At 40.6% G+C, this 20,084-nt stretch overlaps 1 long non-coding RNA gene across 1 annotated transcript in view; it reads right to left on the bottom strand.

Moving 5' to 3' along the window:
• Window positions 1–16,159: 16,159 nt before the first annotated feature.
• LOC134300845 (uncharacterized) overlaps window positions 16,160–20,084 on the bottom strand; it is a 7,508-nt gene continuing 3,583 nt past the window's right edge. The window contains exons 2-3 of the long non-coding RNA XR_010007375.1: window positions 16,821–16,881; window positions 16,160–16,508 (exon numbers count right to left, since the gene is read on the bottom strand). This is a non-coding gene — a long non-coding RNA (uncharacterized LOC134300845). The remainder of the gene's footprint in view (window positions 16,509–16,820; window positions 16,882–20,084) is intronic.

Genomic DNA, 20,084 nt, shown 5'->3' with positions numbered 1-20,084 from the left:
AGAACATGCAAACTCCACACAGAAAGGACCCAGACCGGTCCACCTGGGGATCGGACCCAGACCGGTCCACCTGGGGATCGGACCCAGGACCTTCTTGCCATACGCACTAGTAATACAGCCAAACTATTAATATGGACCCATCACTCTGGCTCAGTCCTAATGGTCATATATTGCTGCTCATAAACATTATTAAACAATCATACACACTGATTGATACAGGCTGGCTACTTTTACATACTTTATATACAATAACCAATGAAGCCTAAAACAACAAAAAAACAGTAGAGATTATGAAAACACTGTTCTGTAAAAATACCATCCATTAGCATTTACCAGACAGGGCAAGATATGCTAACTAAACCAGTCCATGTCCAAGGCCTACCTGTCTGTTAGTACTAGTTACTTTGGTTTTTTAAAGATAATTAGTTCTCAAGCCCACACCCAACCAAGACATAAATAAATGAATATTTAAAGCACAATATACAATATAAACACAAAAGCAAAACAAGCATAGTGGCTCTTACATAGACAACATCACACAACGGTTAATATAGCAAGTTAAAATAGTTCAAACGCTTAATGAACAAACAAACAAGCGTCAACTTATATTAAACTGCTGAAATGTCCAGTTTCATAACCAGTTTCCCACAGAATTAGTCCAATTAGGATGTTTAAACATGTAAACTCCAAATATTTAAAGCCGTTTGTTGTAAACAAACATTCATAAAACGGCGCCAAAACACCAAAGACCAAGCGCGAGAGCCATGTTTTCTTTAAAGGGCAACATACTGTTAAAAGGGCAACCGAACTACAGCTAAACGTACTTTATACAATACAGTATAATGTACTGAGTGGGTCCCACCCGTCACGTTAACAACTCCTACCTGAATCTTAATTAAAAGACTCTTATGGTTCACGAGTTATTTTTGACGAGTCCGAGTCGAGTCAGGAGTCATTAGGGACTCCTGGCTTTTGGGTGACTCAGAACTGTGCCACATGTTTGGTGTTTTCCATGTTTGTAAATGTGTATTTTATTTATTGCTATCTATTGCTTAGATTTTCTTTATTTTTATTGTACAGTGTCATGCGCTTTTCAAATAAAATCTTATTATTATATTATATTAATTGCAAGTCAAGTCTGAACTTGAAGTCTTTAAGTTTAATATGCGACTCGGACTCGACTCGCAAACTCGATTCCCCGGCTGTGTGTCCAATAAAACAAAGCGCGCTGTACCCTGATTAATGGGCACACATAAGCCAAAAGGAATGACAGGTGTAGTGGGTTTAAAATTTAAAAGTATTCCATAATGGAAATACTTTAGTGAAGATACACAAAAAAGTACTTACTTTGTTACTATCCACCACTGCCAACTATAGATAGATAGATGGATGGATGGACGGATGGACGGACGGACGGATGGACTGATAGATAGATAGATAGATAGATAGATAGATAGATAGATAGATAGATAGATGGATGGATGGATGGATGGATGGATGGATGGATGGATGGATGGATGGGTGGTTGGGTGAATGGATGGATAGACAGAGACAGACAGACAGACAGATAGATGGACGGATGGATGGATGGACGGACTGATGGACTGATAGATAGATAGATAGATAGATAGATAGATAGATAGATAGATAGATAGATAGATAGATAGATAGATAGATAGATAGATAGTTTAGATAGATAGATGGATGGGTGGTTGGGTGAATGGATGGATAGACAGAGACAGACAGAGACAGACAGAGACAGACAGACGGACGGACGGACGGACGGACGGACAGACAGACAGACAGACAGACAGACAGACAGACAGACAGACAGACAGACAGACAGACAGACAGACAGACAGACAGACAGACAGATACTTTATTAATATAGATTAAGGCCTCAGTAGCAAGTTACATAAATCGAAACAGTACACTGTAAAAAGGAGACTGTGAAATGTACAGTAACTTGCTGGCAGCAATTAGCCGGTAAGTTGCTGTAATAAATTTTACAGTACACATACTGCACATTTAATTACAGTAACTATAAAGTACTGTAATATTTATTACAGTAATAATCACAGTACTGTAGCTCTTATTACAGTAATTTCACATTACTGTAATCTATTACAGCAGTAATCACTTTACTGTAATTGTTATCACAGTAATGCAGTCTTTTAATTACAGCAAATATCAGACTACTTTAAAGGCATTACAGCATTTAACACCAAAATAATATTCGAAAAATAACTATACATTGTAAAAATTAAGACACTTTGTAACAAAAAATCATTTATTGAATTTCAACATTTTGAAACATGTTTTTGAAAATACATAGATAATTAAATAAATAAATTCATATTTTTGTAAACACTGCTGTTCTGAACAAAACTATAAAAATGTGTAAGTGCTTTGTTTTACATTTGCTAGAATCCACATCTTGGGCTAAAGTTTTCTTTCCTGCACTGTAAAGATAAAACAAGGAATTACTGTTACTGCTGTAGAAATTTATATACAAGACTGGAGACTATGACAGTTTTGTTAATTCCTAACCTCCCATTAGAGATATTACATTAATAAACACTACTATTATAAATACTACCATTAAAAATGTGCTGTTTAAAATTCTTACCTGTTTTGGTAATGTTATGCACGCTGGCTCTCTAGTGTATCACTTTTGGCTAGACCATTAGCTAGTTGTTTATCAACTGGCCGATTAGTTCTATGTTTAGCGAGCTAGCTTGCTTTCTGTCTTAATAGCGTTTTAAAAGAGTAGGTGACTATTATCAAGTAATTCTAATTTCTGTACCTGTTACTGATGATATAAAGATGTCTTTCTGTCTGAGTGATAAAAAAAACCCTAATATTTCTGTTAGATATAATGCAAACTGTACTATTACCAAAGACGGATTATTGTTTAAACTGACAGAAAAAGAAAAATCCCGCTTAAACTTACCATATTGTGATTCACAGCAGAAATATGCTTACTGTAGAATTCGCCCACCACTGAATCTTGACCATGATCCTTTGCAGATCTACAGTAAAATGCTGTGTACAGGTTCTAGTAAGAATTTTATCATTTTACAGTAGTAATACTGTAAAAACTACAGAAATTTGTTACAGTGTACACACTACAAAGATTCACATTACACAAACAAGTATCTGTATAATCACACCAACTCAAAACAACAACAGGGCCTGAGTGTAAATATGAAGGTGTTAATTTGGTATACATCATAAACTGGTATAGATTGTAAGTCAAGGGAGCTGGGAGCAGAGAAATGCTTTTCTTGGTGACTGTGCTCCCAGCTCCCTTGAGATCATTGACAAGCTCCTCCCGTGTAATTCTGGACTGACCTCACCTTTCTCAGAATCATTCTTACCCCACCAGGTGAGATCTTGCATGGAGCTCCAGAGTGAGGGTGATTGACTGTGATCTTGTATTTCTTCCATTTTCGAATGATCGCACCAACAGTGATCTCTTTCTCACCAAGCTTCTTGCTGATGGTCTTGTAGCCCATTCCAGCCTTGTGCAGGTCTACAATCTTGTCCCTGACGTCCTTTGATAGCTCTTTGGTCTTGCCCATGGTGGTCGAGAGATTTGAACAGAAGAAACTGATTCTGTGACGGGAGTCTTTTATACAGGGACAGGACTAATTTGTGTGCCTCATGGGCACATAACCGGTCTGTGGGGGTCAGAATTCTTGCTGGTTGGTAGGGGATCAAATACTTATTTCCTTAATTAAATACAAATTAATTTAAAACTTTTATTTAATGTATTTTTTTCTGGATTTTTTGTTGATATTCTGTCTCTCTCTGTTAAAATAAACCTTCCATAAAAATTATAGACTGTTCAAGTCTTTGTAAGGGGGTAAACTTACAAAATCAGCAGGGGATCAAATACTTATTTCCCCCACTGTATATCAGATGATATATCAGAGGTTTCCCATTTTGACTGAGGGAAAAGCTGGTACATTTCCCAGTTGGATAACTGGTGGTTTTTTTTTAGTTTACAAGACCACTTAAATGTAACATCAATCCTATTTTTCTTTATTAACTTTATTTATTAAGTTGTGGGGGGGGGGGGGTGGTTTTAAAGGTAGATTTGTATTTAATTTTTATTTATTTATTTATTCAGAACACTATATGACACAAACATCTTTAAAAACATTCTTTATGAACACTTGTTTATCTGACACTGAACTTTTGGCCATCCACAATCTTGACGCTGTCGACGTTCGTTCGATTCTGAGGTAAAATAATTTCTATAATATTTATAACTTAAAACGTTTTAAATGTTTGTTTTACATGTTTTACAAGTCATTTCACAATATTTAACGTTTATACTAAGAATATTTTTTTAAGAGTGTTAAATATTTAGGTTTGTATCTTACTAAAAAAACAAACATTTACTGATAGCTTAATCGTTTGCTAATTAACTAGCTAGCAGTTAAAGCTATCCGCAATTATATTTAAAATGTAAAATTAAATAAATACAGCTCAACTATATTTCTAGCTTATTATCTCCAAATTATCTTTAAATTATAAATATAATTTTAGCTAAAGATAACAATAATTAATTAAGCATTGATAAAATACACTAAAAGGCAGGTCATGGCAGTTTTAGGATTTCTGTTTTAATTTGTTTGTTTGTTTTTCTGTAACTTTAACATATTTAAAAGATTTATATTTATCTCTAATTTAAGTTATTTCCTAGGCATATTATAAGTTTCTGAAATCTCTAATATTTCTGAAAAGACAAAAGTATGTGGACAACATTTGAAGCAAATCTATAAGAATAGAATATGGGCTGTCCAACAAACATAAAGGAATATCTGACATTATTATATAATTAATAATTTATATAATACATAAATTATCAGTACATAATACATACATCTTTAAAATAATTAATACTTTGTATTAAATTATGTTTATCATTTTTTAAAAAGAATTATGCAAATGTATAGTACTATATTTTGGAGGTTAAAACATAGCAACAAACCCAATAACAAATATCACCAGGTATTATTTTTGTGTGACTTTATGATTAAGTACAAATGATTATTGTACAGATTTGTCATTGCCACTTTAGCTTTAGTTTATATATGTGGACCCCCTAGTAGCATCAAACTGAGAGCGAGTGAATAGGCGTGAAGTGTGTGGTACTTTGTGATGGATTGGAGCCGTGTCCAGGTTGCATTCCTGCCTTGTGTCAACCCTGGTTAGGAGAAAACAGTAACTTACACCGACTAGGCATAACATTATGACCACTGACAGATGAAGTGAATAGCACTGATTATCTCTTCATCACGGCTGAAGGCATCAAGGGCAGCAAGTGAACATTTTATCCTCAAAGTTGATGTGTTAGAAGCAGGAAAATGGACGAGCGTGAGGATTTGAGCAAGTTTGACAAGGGGCAGATTATGACGGCTAGACGACTGGGTCAGAGCATCTCCAAAACTGCAGCTCTTGTGGGGTGTTCCCGGTCTGCATTGGCCAGCATCTAGCAAAAGTGGTCCAAGGAAGGAGCAGTGTAAAGAACCCGGCGACAGGGTCATGGGCGGCCAGGGCTCATTGATGCACGTGGGGAGCAAAGGCTGGCCCGTGTGGTCCGATCTAACAGAATTGCTGAAGAAGTTAATGCTGGTTCTGATAGAAAGGTGTTGCACAGTTGCAGGGCTGTTTTGGCAGCAAAAGAGGGTCCAACACAATATTAGGATGTAAATATAAATGCAAAAATAAATGAGAATTGGTTCGTTAAAATGGCATAAATACCATATGATTGTTTAATGGTTTAATTGTTTAAAAGCATGGCATATACGCAAGACAATCTGGACCTGTGTTCCTTAGATGCTGCTGGTTAGACATATTACACATTTTTCCCATAGTAAAATACAATAACATTTTAACCAGTACATTTTTTAAGATCAGTAATCTAGTTGAAATTGGTTAATGGAGATTAATGTGTTACAGCAGTCAGATTATTTAACTATTTCTTAAGACAACATAAAAATAATATTCACCTGTGGTCTGGTGTAAATTCATTTTGCATAGAGATCCTATCTTAACTGGTTAACTGGCAGTAATGATACAGTCATTCTGCACACTGTCTAATTTTAGTCTGTATTATAGTGTCACACTCATTCATTCTGCAAAATGAAACTCATAAAAATACGTAATTGGAAAATAAGTTATTTTCCTGTCTAAATTAATTAAGTGATGAGGCCCGGCTCAGCATGTGCAGTGGGAGATTCTCAGTGTGTACTTTCCACACCATTAATTATATAAAGTAGCAGAATGGAATGTGTTTAATTTATGTAAGTGCTGAGATAAACAGTTATATGAAGAAAAAAAATGACCAAATCCATTTAGTCCGCCTTGCAATCCAGTATGAAACCATTATGGATCTATTATCTAATATTTTAACATCATTTTAATTCAGTTATTATTTTTTATTGTTCATTTAAAGTTGCCAGTTTTTGAGAAGGCGGCGCGGTGGCTCGGTGGGTAGCACTGTCGCCTCACGGCAAGAATGTCCCGGTCCTGGTCCTTTCTGTGTGGAGTTTGCATGTTCTCCCTGTGTCTGTGTGGGTTTCCTCCGGAAGGTCCGGTTTCCTCCCACAGTCCAAAAACATGCAGTCAGGTTAATTGGAGACCCTGAATCGCCCTGTAGGTGAATAGGTGTGTGTGTGTCTGCCCTGCGATGGGCTGGCGCCCCTGTCCAGGGTGTTACTGTGTGCCTTGTGCCCATTGAAAAGCTGGCATAGGCTCCAGAACCCCCCGCGACCCTAATTGGATAAGCGAGTAAGTTAAGAAAGTGAGTGAGTGAGTTTTTGGGAATTTAAGCGAGTAATTTTGGCCTTAATATGTATTTTTTTTTAATTATTTCTATCATGGAATTATTATAAAGCAGGAGAGAGTGGTGTGGTAGATTGATTCATGCCTCCTGGAGGAAGCATATGCTAGCCCCCATACTACCTCAGGTAGATCCTATATAATCAAGCAGTAAGAAGATCTATGTACTAAAATGTGTACAGTATATATAGAGGTCCCTTCCCAATTACTGGCACCCCTGGTAAAGATGGTGAATTAGCTTAATCTCACAGAGACCACATCTGCTACAGTTGTTCTCCCCTGATATGTAATACTTTGTACCTCTCTTCACCAGTAAAACAGCACTAATTCTTCTTCTATGACATTTTATAAGGTTGGAGGATTCAGAGCTGGAAAAAATGCTCATTACAGAAGCTCTCAAGATCATACAGGTTCCGGGGTTCCTCTCTTGGTTCCTCTGCTCTTTTAAGCACACCTGACAGGTTTTCTATTATGTTTAGATCAGGAGACTGAGATGGTTTTGTGTTTCATATCTGGACACATTTTGGATCACTGTTTTACTGTATATCTAATAATGACCCATTCTTGGTATATTATGGTGTCCATGATGCTATGAAAAACAAACACTGTATTTATGCCACACTCACTTTGAGCATTTGTTGTCTATCTGATCATAGAACATGGTTCCAGTTCCAGTCCCAGCAGTGTTTAGCCGATTTTAGGTGTTAGCATTTGTGCTTTTTTCCTGACAATGATCTGTTTTGCATGGAGGTGACACCTGATGGTAGTTTATGAGACTCGCTGATCCCAAGATGCTATTTACATTTACATTTTTAGCATTTAGCAGATGCTTTTATCTAAAGCTGCTTCCAGTACTGTGACAGTATAGGCAAGCCGTAGACTAGTGGTTAAGGTACTGGACTAGTAATCAGAAGGTTGCTGGTTCAAGCCCCATGACTGCCAGGTTGCTGCTGTTGGGCCCTTGAGCAAGGCCCTTAACCCTCAATTACCCAGACTGTATACTGTAACTGTAATGTAAGTCGCTTTGGATAAAGGCGTCTGCTAAATGCCAAAAATGTAAATGTAAGTATATTGTCTAGGCAATTAAGGGCAAGGCTTAAGGGCCCACCAGTGGCAACCTGGTAGTGGTCGGGCTTGAACCAGCGACCTTTCAATTACTAGTCCATTATCTTAACCACTAGGCTACAACTGTCCTATTTTTTCTGTCATTTTCAGGCGAGTAGCTATTTTATTTGTAGCCTTTCCCTGTCTTATTTAAGTCAATTCATTTTCCCTTATTTGGATTGAGCTTCTGTCACCGCATTTATATACCCCAGTGAAACAGGTACTCATGGATTACTGCTTAAAAGTGTAGACACTCTGGTCAACTTGAAAAGGAAAACATAAATAGGAAAAAATGCTTTAGTTACATTTGTGTTTCTAATCATTTCTAGAGGTGCTAATAATTGTGGCACATAGTCCAGCCCTAGGGGTCAAAAATTGTGGTTTTATTAAAAAGAAGGTAATTATTATGAGATTTGGGGATTTGTTTATTAGGATTTCAACATCATGTTTTACACTTTGGTTACATTCATAACAGCACAGGTAGTTACAGGTTACACATGATTCATCAGTCCAAGTTCAATGTCAAGCACAGTCATGGACAATTTTGGATCTCCAGTTCACCTCACTTACATGTCGTTGGACTGTGGGAGGAAACCGGAGCTCCTGGAGGAAACCCACACAGACACAGGGAGAACATGCAAACTCCACACAGAAAGGACCCAACTATGCCACCAAGGAATCAAACCCAGGTCTTAATTTACCAAGAAGTGAATTTCTTATAACCCTTTTGACTGATTTCACCAGTGGTGCCAGTAAGTGCGGAAGGACTGTATGTAGATTTGTTAAATTTATTGAAGTGAAAGTGAAATGATGGTGGAGGGTTTAAAGTTGTTGCTTCATAGCTTTTAAGTCTTGGGTTTGATCCGTGGTTCTTTTTACTTACTGTTTGAAGTTTGGCATGTTCTTCCTGTGTCTGCCTTCCTCCTGTCATGCGAAACATACCACTAGAATAATTCAACACTATTATTTCATTTTACTTTCTTTAGCTGCTGAATTAGCCACAATTGCGTCAAGCCCGTTCACAGGGCTTCCACCCAAGACATAGCCAATAACGTCTGTGTAGACCACAGGCCAACTCAAGGCCAGCGGGCCAAATCCGGCCCGCCACGTCATTTTATGTGGCCTGTGAGAACTTAAAAGACGTATGATTGTCTTAAAATACACTGTAAAATGCATGCCGATTTTGTGGCCCGCAAAGTGACCGCATCCCGCCACTGAATGGCAGTGTTTCCACATCAGCGTTTAACTGCAGCAGTTTTCCAACAAGTGATGCTGAGAAATATTTACAAATAATCCCAAAATGTACAAGAAGAGAAAATTGAAGCAGATGGGAAAGATTGAAGCACAAGATTGTGCTTCAAGAAGAGAAACCGGTACGTCTCTTGTGTTATGAGGCCGTGTCTGTGGTAAAGGAGTACAATATAAATGTAGATATACGTTATAAATATACAGTATAAATTTGGCATTTTCACACAGAAACACAGAATTTAGCCTCCAAGAAAAACAATATATTATCCAAGACTTAAAAGGTAGACCGCAATCACAGCAGGATACGTTACAGTCGGCTCTTTGAGGGCCACCATAATGCAGATGTGGCCCTCAGTGAATATGTGTTCGACTCCCCTGGTGTAGACGATCGGCAGGCCGATAGCTCAGTGTGTGGATCAGTGAGCTTGTAACGGAGACTTGGTGGACTTATAATGGACCTGTCTAGAATGTGCTCTCACTTTTGTAACATGTTTCCAGGACGAGCAGGGGCGGCTCGTTCCTTAGGGCGATCGGGCGACGCACCACCAAAGGGCGAAAGGGAAGACATTTTTCTATCACAGCTGTGACTGTTCTGGAGAGTCTCTTGCCTCTGAATATTGTAGTCCAATCAGCGTCGAGTTGTGTTCCCTACAGTACCGATCCTTTTGGATTGCTCTCATAGACTCTCATGTTAAGGGTCTTTTTTTTCGAACTGCAGGCGCTGCAATACAGTCTGAATGGGTTCCGGGAGGGCTCGCACTTACGTGCTTGCGTCACACGTAACCTGGTGTCGCGATCTCGTCACCATGAATACCATCACCTCAGTGCGGAGCAACTCCATCGTGTCATTAATGCTATTCAGTCGTCGTAGTAATCAGGATAAATTTAAGCAATAGAACACGAGAGGGAGTGAAGTTATTCGCGATAACACACGACCTCAAGTGTTCTATTGCTTTTATACAACAGTTTTTATAAAATAAAGAAAGAAAAGAAATCAAAGAAGCCCTGAATTTCATATGAAATATGCTTTGATATTGATAATACCTTCCACCAAAAAGTAGTTCCACAACGAATATAAAGTTTAACACTACAAAGCAGACATCCCAAGTTGCAAAAACTCATTTCAGGGAGGTAAGAACAACAAGAAGAAAAAGGCAAGAACCTCCGAAGGGAAAAAAAGAAATAAAAAACCTCTTGCGCACACCAAAGGATTATGGGTGATAACAGAACTCTTAGGAGCTGCTAACTGGGCTATTAAGCTAACTGTTCGCGTTACAAACACATTAAAGTTTCCTAAATAGTGCACTAGATTGTGTATCAGATCGTGGATTTATGTTCCCTACACAGTGCGCTAGATTGTATATCAGATAACGGATTTAAAACGTGATCGGGAAAAAAGTCTGTGTCGCCTGCGTGCGCGTTTGTGTGCATGAAGCTTGTCGTTACCGGCAACGCGTCAGCGGAGTAATACAGTTGTGGTGTGAAAAGGCCAAATCACAAATATCAGCACGGTTAGAACGCTTCTCAACCAATCAGATTGTAAGATCGGAACTAACTGTTATATAATAGCAACTTAAGAATTAGGGCCACCCAGACCAAATTTAAACATCAAGCATCTACAAAGAGGGGAAAATCATATAAGTAAATTACAAGTAAGTAATGTCATTTTTAAATTGTGAATTGTGATTGCACTTATTGTATCTCCCCAACTGTTTAATTGTACTTCTTTATTCATTGCACATCAGCCCCGATGCCAATCTTTATTCTGGATCTGCTGCACCTAAAATAAAATGCTACTGATGAAGACTGAATTAAACTGTTAGTGTGAAGGCTTTACATAATTTCATGATTAATTAATTGATCTCTCCATGTTCAAAGTTATTTGTGAGGGCTTAATTATTTAAGCTTTAATTTACCCATTGAACAGGTCACCTTGGCCATCATCGCAACAATTGCCCCCCCTGAGAGATTTGGCAGGAGCCGCCACTGAGGACGAGCTTTAGGCCCACTACAACCCGGACCACGGAAATTTTCTGTTTTGTTTGTTTGTTTGTTTATTAGGATTTTAACGTCATGTTTTTACACTTTGGTTACATCCATGACAGGAACGGTGGTTACTCATTACACAAGGTTAATCAGTTCACAAGGTAATATCGAACACAGTCATGGACAATTTATTGTCTCCAATTCACCTCACTTGCACGTCTTTGGACTGTGGGAGGACACCGGAGCACCCGGAGGAAACCCACACGGACACGGGGAGAACATGCAAACTCCACACAGAAAGGACCCGGACCGCCCCACCTGGGGATCGAACCCAGGACCTTCTTGCTGTGAGGAGACAGTGCTACCCACTTAGCCACCGTGCCGCCCGAAATTTTCTGTTTTGCCTGTTTAAGTCAAAAAAATCTATTCATAAAACCAGTGATTAATTTAACTGAGCTGAAGGTCGTATTGATGGCTTCTGACTGCACTCAGACTGAAAACTATGTGAACGAGATTTCAACTTTGTATGGAAGTGCTGACTGCAAATGATTAAATTTCATGAATAAACCATTCTAATTTAAAACGGAATGCAAACCGCTGGAGTGTCTGTCAGTTAAAGGTGTGCACTTTTGAGAGCAGTGACTCATTATCCTTCATTACTCGCTCTAATATGACGCTTGTCAAAGCTTTCATCAAGACGTGCCGAATGAATGCCATCTCCGGGCACATAATCCATTTACTGTAATGTGCTTTTTATCTGCATGCTTAATGTTTACCATTGCTTTTTGTTCTATTCAATCTGGAAGGTAATAAAGAAAACAAAGCGTTCAATCTGCGAGATGAGATGGGTTTAATTCAGACACTTAAATTCCTTTGTGGAGGCTCATGGGTCCAATCAAGTGCCACAGGAAGGGCGTCGAGTTTGTTTGTTATTCTAACCAATAGAGGGCAGCAGACGAGCGAGAGTGGAGGAATACAGTACAGTACTGTATGTGGAGAGGAGAATGGTGCTGAGGAAGGAGGTGGAAATGATGTGCTGTGGCAGCTGACAGAGAAATGTGTTCTTCATATTCAGGGCTTGACACAAACCAGGCTTTGATAGAATGTGTTTATACACATTTACAGGCCAATCGTTAATCATTAAAAGCAAGGCAACATTTATTTTTGGAGCAAATTCGCAGCTTTAGTTCATGCGTCTACCTGCGTGTAACATATGTATGTACAGTGAGGGTGAAAATAGTTTAAATGTCATTTTATACGTGATAAAGAATCAGTTTTTTTATTTTTTTTATCTGGTTTTGGACACTTCCATATGTGATATCATAATCATGATCATATTGCTTTTACAATACATATACACTGAGCAGCCGTTACATTAAAACCACCTCCTTGTTTCTACACTCACTGTCCATTTTATCAGCTCCACTTACCGTATAGAAGCACTTTGTAGTTCTACAATTACTGACTGTAATCCATCTGTTACTCTGCATGCTTTGTTAGCCCCCTTTCATGCTTTTCTTCAATGGTCAGGTATTATTCGGGTGGTGGGTCATTCTCAGCACTGCAGTGACACTGACGTGGTGGTGGTGTGTTAGTGTGTGTTGTGCTGGTATGAGTGGATCAGACACAGCAATGCTGATGGAGTTCACTCAACACCTCACTGTCATTGCTGGACTGAGAATAGTCCACCAGCCAAAAACATCCAGCCAAAAGCGCCCCATGGGCAGCGTCCTGTGAGCACTGATGAAGGTCTAGAAGATGACCGACTCAAACAGCAGCAATAGATGAGCGATCGTCTCCGACTTTACATCTACAAGGTGGACCAAGTAGGTAGGAGTGTCTAATTGAGTGGACACGGTATTTAAAAACTCCAGCAGGGCTGCTGTGTCTGATCCACTCATACCAGCACAACACACACTAACACACCACCACCATGTCAGGGTCACTGCAGTGCTGAGAATGATCCACCACCTAAATAATACCTGCTCTGTGGTGGTCCTGTGGGGGTCATGACCATTGAAGAACAGCATGAAAGGGGGCTAAATAAGCATGCAGAGAAACAGATGGACTACAGTCAGTAATTGTAGAACTACAAAGTGCTTCTATATGGTAAGTGGAGCTAATAAATTGAACTGTGAGTGTAGAAACAAGGAGGTGGTTTTAATATAATGGCTGATCAGTGTATGTATTATTTATTTATTCAGTTCTTATATACATTCATGACAGGACTGGTACTTATAGAATTTGACTTCTGTGTCACCTCGTTTATATACCACAGTGAAAAAAGGAAGTCATGGATTACTGCTTAAAAGTTTAGACACTCTAATCAACTTAAAAAGTAAAATATAAATGGGAAAAATGCTTGTTACGTTTTTGTTTCTAATAATTTCTAGGGGTGCCAATAAGTGTAGCACATGTGGTTTGGTTAAAAAGTAATTATAATGAGGGGATTTTTTAAAAATAATAAAAACGTCATGGTTTACACTTTGGTTACATTCATAACAGGACAGGTAGTTACGGGTTACACATGATTCATTAGTTCAAGTTCAATGTCAAATCTTTAATTCACCTCACTTACGTATGTCTTTGGACTGTGGGAGGAAACCAGAGCTCTGGAGGAAACCCACACGGACACGGGGAGAACATGCAAACTCCACACAGAAAGGACCCGGACCGCTCAACCTGCGAATCAAACCCAGGACCTTTTCTTTGTGAGGCGACAGTGCTACCCATAGAGCCGCCGTTTCACCCCCAGTACATATTTATGATTTACTGACATTTTAACATTTACACATTGCTTAACCAACAAACACAATACGTCGACAGGAAATACCTGTGTAGGTAATATATGTATGAGCCATTTGCATACGGATCCTGGCATGAATATGTTTGTGAGGTCTTTCAGTTTGGTAAAAACGCAGTAATGATTTACCAATGCTGCACTGTAAAGAGTAATTTCAGATCAACACAAGTAAAGGCATTTTTATCGTATACTTGGAATACTCTCCAACACAGTGGCAGAAGACGTGTGGCTGGATGGAGCTCAGGTTCAAAAACAAAAGCACTGGAGTGGGTTAAAATAAAAGCAATCTAACCCAATTAAACAGTTGGCAAGACTTGAAACTTTATAAAGGAAACAATGTACACTGTATCGCCAAAAGTATGTCCCTAAACTATATGAATATGACATTGTCCCTCCACACACCTTTTGAGGGTATAACAGCCTCCAGTCCACTTAATATGACAATGATTTCCTTTCACATGAATCAAAAAAGAATATGTTGGGTAAGAGGGTGGCACGGTGGTCTTCCGCTGCTGAGAGATACCAGACTGCATCCGAGGAGAGCACGTCACCGTACACGCCTCTTCCGACACGTGCACAGCCCTGCTCTTCTCGCCCCTGCATTCTGCACAGGCGTCTCTTCCTCCAAACACAGCGTATGAAGACCCACCCACCCACACATAGTCCGGCCCCCATCCTGCAGATACAGTGGCCAATCAGTATCTGCTGCAGGCACTGCCAATCATGCCCGCCAGACGGCACCCAGCCGACCGGTGGCAACACCGAGTTTCGAAACCGCGCCACCTGGGCGCCCATGGGTAGACCACTGTTGCCTCACAGCAAGAAGGTCCTGGGTTCGATCCCCAGGCGGGGCGGTCCGGGTCCTTTCTGTGCGGAGTTTGCACGTCCTCCTCGTGTCTGCGTGGGTTTCCTCCGGGAGCTCCGGTTTCCTCCCACAGTCCAAAAACATGCAGTCAGATTAATTGGAGACACTGAATTGCCCTATAGGTGAATAGGTGTGTGTGTGCCTGCCCTGCGATGGACTGGCGCCCCGTCCAGGGTGTTACTGTGTGCCTTGCGCCCATTGAAAAGCTGGCACCCCCCGACCCTAATTAGATAATGCCAAGTTCACACTACACGACTTTCCAAGTCGTCAGGTCGCTGTACAGTTAACACTACATGACTGAATCTCTTGCACTCGGGAGTCCTTCAGTCGGTGTGTATTTCACTCTACACGACTGGTCGGCGATAGGGGGTTTCACACTACACGATCCATCACCAACTGGAATCGCAGGCGAGCTTCTCTGGTCTCCATTATTTTTTCTTCTTTACAAAAACACACGTGAGAAGTGACGAGGGAGTTTAATGATACCACGTCCAAAAATGCACGTCAACAAATAGCGAGAGATCAGTGTTTGTGGTCTGATGTGCAGCGTAAAATCAAAGAGGGAAAATAAATGAATCTGAGTGGATTTGACAACACGAACAGTATATGGCTTGTTCTGTAGTAAGTTGGAGGTTAATTAATAATTTTGCAATGCAGCGTGGGTGTTATGTTTTGTAGAGGACGATCAAGTCAGAAATACTGTAAAACGTGTGTGTGCCGGTGTGTCCTGATATAAACTATATTAATTAAGCCCCTGCCCCAGTGTTTACACTTCCCTCCTGCGTTTCCCCTCACGCAGTATCCTGCGTTCTCATTGGCTGTTCGACATGTCACTCATTCCCAGTCGCACATCTGAGATCAGATATCTGACCTGCTAGAAAACTCAATCCAGTCGCCGAGCGAAAATCAGGGCAAAAATCGTGTAGTGAAAGTGAGTGAGAGTGAGTGTTGGGTAGAAAGGCCCGGCTTTCATACAGCAATCCAATTCATCTCAATGACGTCTAGTCGGGGTCAACCCCGATTTAGAAGCATGTAAATTAAATGCATCTTATACAGTATAATGGATTCTCACACTTGTTAGCAATAAATGTGGTCAAAACAACAACGTTTCATTCATTAACACTAACATTAAGACTTGTTTTTAGCCAAGAGTAAGACGTCTACCTCATTGTGTCTTCCACTAGCGGAATTCCAGCAGACAATTCAAGTAGCTGTCATTCTCTTCCCATTATATTTACATAATTCCATACATATTTTACTCTCCATCTCGATAGCAGTCACATTTAATTCGAAGACTTTGTAAAACATGGCGTTTGTTATATTATTTCATTTCTACACCCCAGCAAAGTTCAACCACATATTAAGCAAATCCTAGATTCAGTAATTATTAGAAAATAGCACCGTGCGCACACCATGTTCTTGATTAAAAATGTTATATTGCTTGCACATAATGCCTTTGTCATCATTTTATGAAGAGCACTAATTAAAGAGCCAGGCAGATGGGTTGGGGGAATTACAGTACCCGCTTCTGTGAGTTAGCTCTACCTGCAGTTCATCAGGCAGCAAGTGTGTAGCCTCATCACACACGGCATCTGTATGGAACAGCAAAATGAGTCTGTCAGGCTAATTAACACGCTGTTTATGTTCCTGAAACATAAAAACACAAAAGACCCCATTTACACCCGTTTCATGCATCTTTCGCTTATATTAGATAGAATTAAACATTTAAGGACAGGTGTTAACGCACCAACATACATGACATTAGATTTAAATCAGCACAGTTATAACATGTTCAGTATTTCAAATTGTCTTCAACAAATGAAAACCCTAGAGGAACAGTAGGAAACTGTGATGATGTAAGGGTTCCTTACACATCACCAAGCCTGTCTGTATTGATTACCAGGAGACTAGACTAATTTATCCAATGTAAACAGTATAAATAAATAAAGAGGTACTTACTGTTGTCTGGAGATGATCCGGGTGTCGGTGCTGGTCCAGGACTTTGATGTGTAGAAGGTACCTGAAGATAGAAAAGAGCAGAATAATGAATAAAGCTAGCTGAATTATTATTTTCTTTATGCATTTTCTCCCCTTTTTGTGTCCAATTGCCCGATTGCGTCATGCTTCCTCTCCACCAATGCCGATCCCTGCTCTGACTGAGGAGAACGAAACTAACCCACTCCCCCCTCCGACACGTGGGCAGCAACCGTATGTATTTCGTCACCTACACTTCGACGAGTGCAATGCGGATCAGCACTGTGTACGGAGAGACACACCCTGAGAGCACTCTTTTCCCGTCTCTGTGCAGGCGCCATCAATCAGCCAGCAGAGGTCGTAATTGCATTAGTTATGAGAGACACCCTATCTGGCTTAATCTCACCAATATCTGAACAACAGGCCAATCGTTGTTCATGTGGCCGCTCAGCCTCAGCCAGCAGGCAGAGCTGAGACTCGATACGATGTAATCGAGATCCCAGCTGCGTTACCTGAGTGGCTGCTAGCTGAACTATTGATTTAAGTTCTGCATATGCATTATGTATTGTGAATGAATGTGTACACTGAATGATATGGCCATATGGATGTGATTTGTTGTCTGTGTTGAAAAGCCCTCTCTAATTTCTTCTGCTTTAGGATTAGCCGCCAGGTCCTAGAGGGGAGGGGCCTCCTAGTTAAAGCAGGAGGAGGTGAGGAAGGGAGATGGGAAGATGGCAGAAAGTCTTATGGAGCTTCGCGGCTACATCCTTATAGTGTGACTGCTGTGGTCTAAATCTTTTTTCATTGGTAACTGCCTTTTAGTTGACTGAGGTCAATGGGGTTACTTATGTCAACCAGCTTTGGTTTTTATTCGTCAGCACGTTGACTTTTGAGCTTCTGTCCTTCTTGCAAGCCTCCAACACTTGGCTCAACCTACCACACCTCCCTACCTAACTGTAAGTGGAAGAAAATATCTCATCAAGAAGTAATTATTTTTTCCATGTGCTTGGCACAACTCGAAATGCTTTGAAACATAACTAAACTAAATAATTTCCTGGATTTTTTCCTTGGACGAGTTGACCAGAGTGTCTAGGAACATTCAAGACGTACAAGAATTTGACCCCTGTGTTACCTCATTTACATACACCATTGAGACAGAAAGTCATGGATTTGTCATTCTGCAACCTGACAAGGCGCCCAGGTGGCGCAGCGGGATATTCCACTAGCGCACCAGAGCCGAGATTCTGAACTGCCCGGCGTTGCCACCGGTCGGCTGGGCGCCATCTAGCGGGCATAATTGGCAATGTCTGCAGCAGAAACGTTTCTGCTAGGGCGGGATGACCGGACTATGCGGGTGGGGTCTTCAAACGCTGTGTAAGGACCCTGATTAGCAGATAGAGAGACGCCTGTGCAGAGTGCATAGGTGAAAAAGGCATCCGCTAAGGGCTGCGCCATGGGTCGGAGGAGGATGTGTGAGCAGCAATATACCCACATCGACTGCAATCAGGGATCCACCACCAGCGGAAGACAGACTGACTACGCTAAATTGGGAGATAAAGACATCTACTTACCTAAAAATGCCAATATTTACAGTAATAATTAAAAGATTTTAATCAGATGGTACACCCCCTTCCCACACACACACACACAGGCAGTTTGGATGGTGACTACAGAGGCAAAAATTCCCCAAGGATCACTGTTGGAGATCTTGGGGTCAGATGTTCCAACCACAAATGCAAGGCACCAAAATTTTGCTAAACACTAACTATTTTTTAATGAGTGGGTTATTTAAGAACGTTTGTCTTTAGGCATTTATTTAAAACTATATATTGTCATGAGCTCAGCAGTTAAGTTACTAAGTAATCAAGAGGTCAAAGGTTCAAGCCTGACCACTGCCTCGTTGTCACTGAGCAAGACCCTTAACCTTCAATTGACTAAATTGTATTCAGTCAATTACAATAGTAACATCACATCCAGTAAATGCCCTTAATTGAGGGTTAAGGGTCTAGCAAGTGAACATTTTGTCCTCAAAGTTGATGTGTTAGAAGCAGGAAATTGTGATGGCTAGACGACTGGGTCAGAGCATCTCCAAAACTGCAGCTAACTGCAGTCAGTATCTATCAAAAGTGGTCCAAGGAAGGAAACAGTCCTGACACCTTTCTATCAGAACCAGGATTAACTTCTTCAGCACTTTGAGCTACAGTAGCTCGTCTGTTGGATCGGACCACACGGGCCAGCCTTCGCTCCCCACGTGCATCACTGAGCCTTGGCCGCCCATGACCCTGTTGCCGGTTTACCACTGTTCTTTCCTTGGACTACTTTTGATAGATACTGACCTCTGCAGACCAGGAACACCCCACAAGAGCTGCAGTTTTGGAGATGCTCTGACCCAATCAACTAGCCATCACAATTTGACCCTTGTTAAACTCACTGGCTTATTAAAGACTAATATTTAAAATATTTAAAACTCACTAACTCACTCAGGGTTGCGGGGGGTTGGGGTGCTGGAGCCTATCACAGCTTTTCAGTGGGCGCAAGGCACACAGTAACCCCCTTGGACTGACCGCCAGTCCATCCAGGGCGTATTGAAAACCTTTCCAACATAACCTATCATGATTAGTTTAGCTGTTGGACATCTAAATTGTTTTTTTTCCCACCCAAACCTGCATTGGCTAAGAAACAGCTCATCCCCACAGGAATTGAATGATTTAGGAATATTGACATCAGTAAACACACTAAAAGTCCTTTAAATATTGATTCTCTCCATTATTTCACTACACAAGAAATTAGTACTTGGGATCTTAGTCATTTAGGGCCAGTAAATGTCATCCCTAGAAGGTGGTTCACAAACTTTTCTTCCTGCCCTGCCTCTCGCGAGCTGTTTAAAAGAGTGTGACGACCTTTCCCAAGCAATCTGCACTTGGATGTCTTGCATGAATGAAATCGCAATAGTCATGGAAATGAACAGGTAGGAGGGATCGAGGCATAGGGGAGACTTGACGGCGGGGTCTGTGGTCAGGCGTCCCGCCAGCGCTTACCACCATTCCCCCCGGTGCAAGTGCACCTTATTCATAACCTACAAATATCCCTGGCTATTAAAGCCTGGGTCCCTGCCAAGGCAAACTTCTCGAGCGTGCCAGAATCTAATGCCCTTTTTTGATATGTGGCGAAGAAACCGCAGAGGGCTTCAGCAGGCTCCACTAAACTCCCATCATTCAGCGGGGCTATCTGGAGCCCTGCACCCCTCAT

Source organism: Trichomycterus rosablanca, chromosome 23 (assembly GCF_030014385.1).
Source record: "Trichomycterus rosablanca isolate fTriRos1 chromosome 23, fTriRos1.hap1, whole genome shotgun sequence".
NCBI classification, from domain to species: domain Eukaryota; kingdom Metazoa; phylum Chordata; class Actinopteri; order Siluriformes; family Trichomycteridae; genus Trichomycterus; species Trichomycterus rosablanca.
This window is presented reverse-complemented; position numbering and strand designations above follow the sequence as displayed.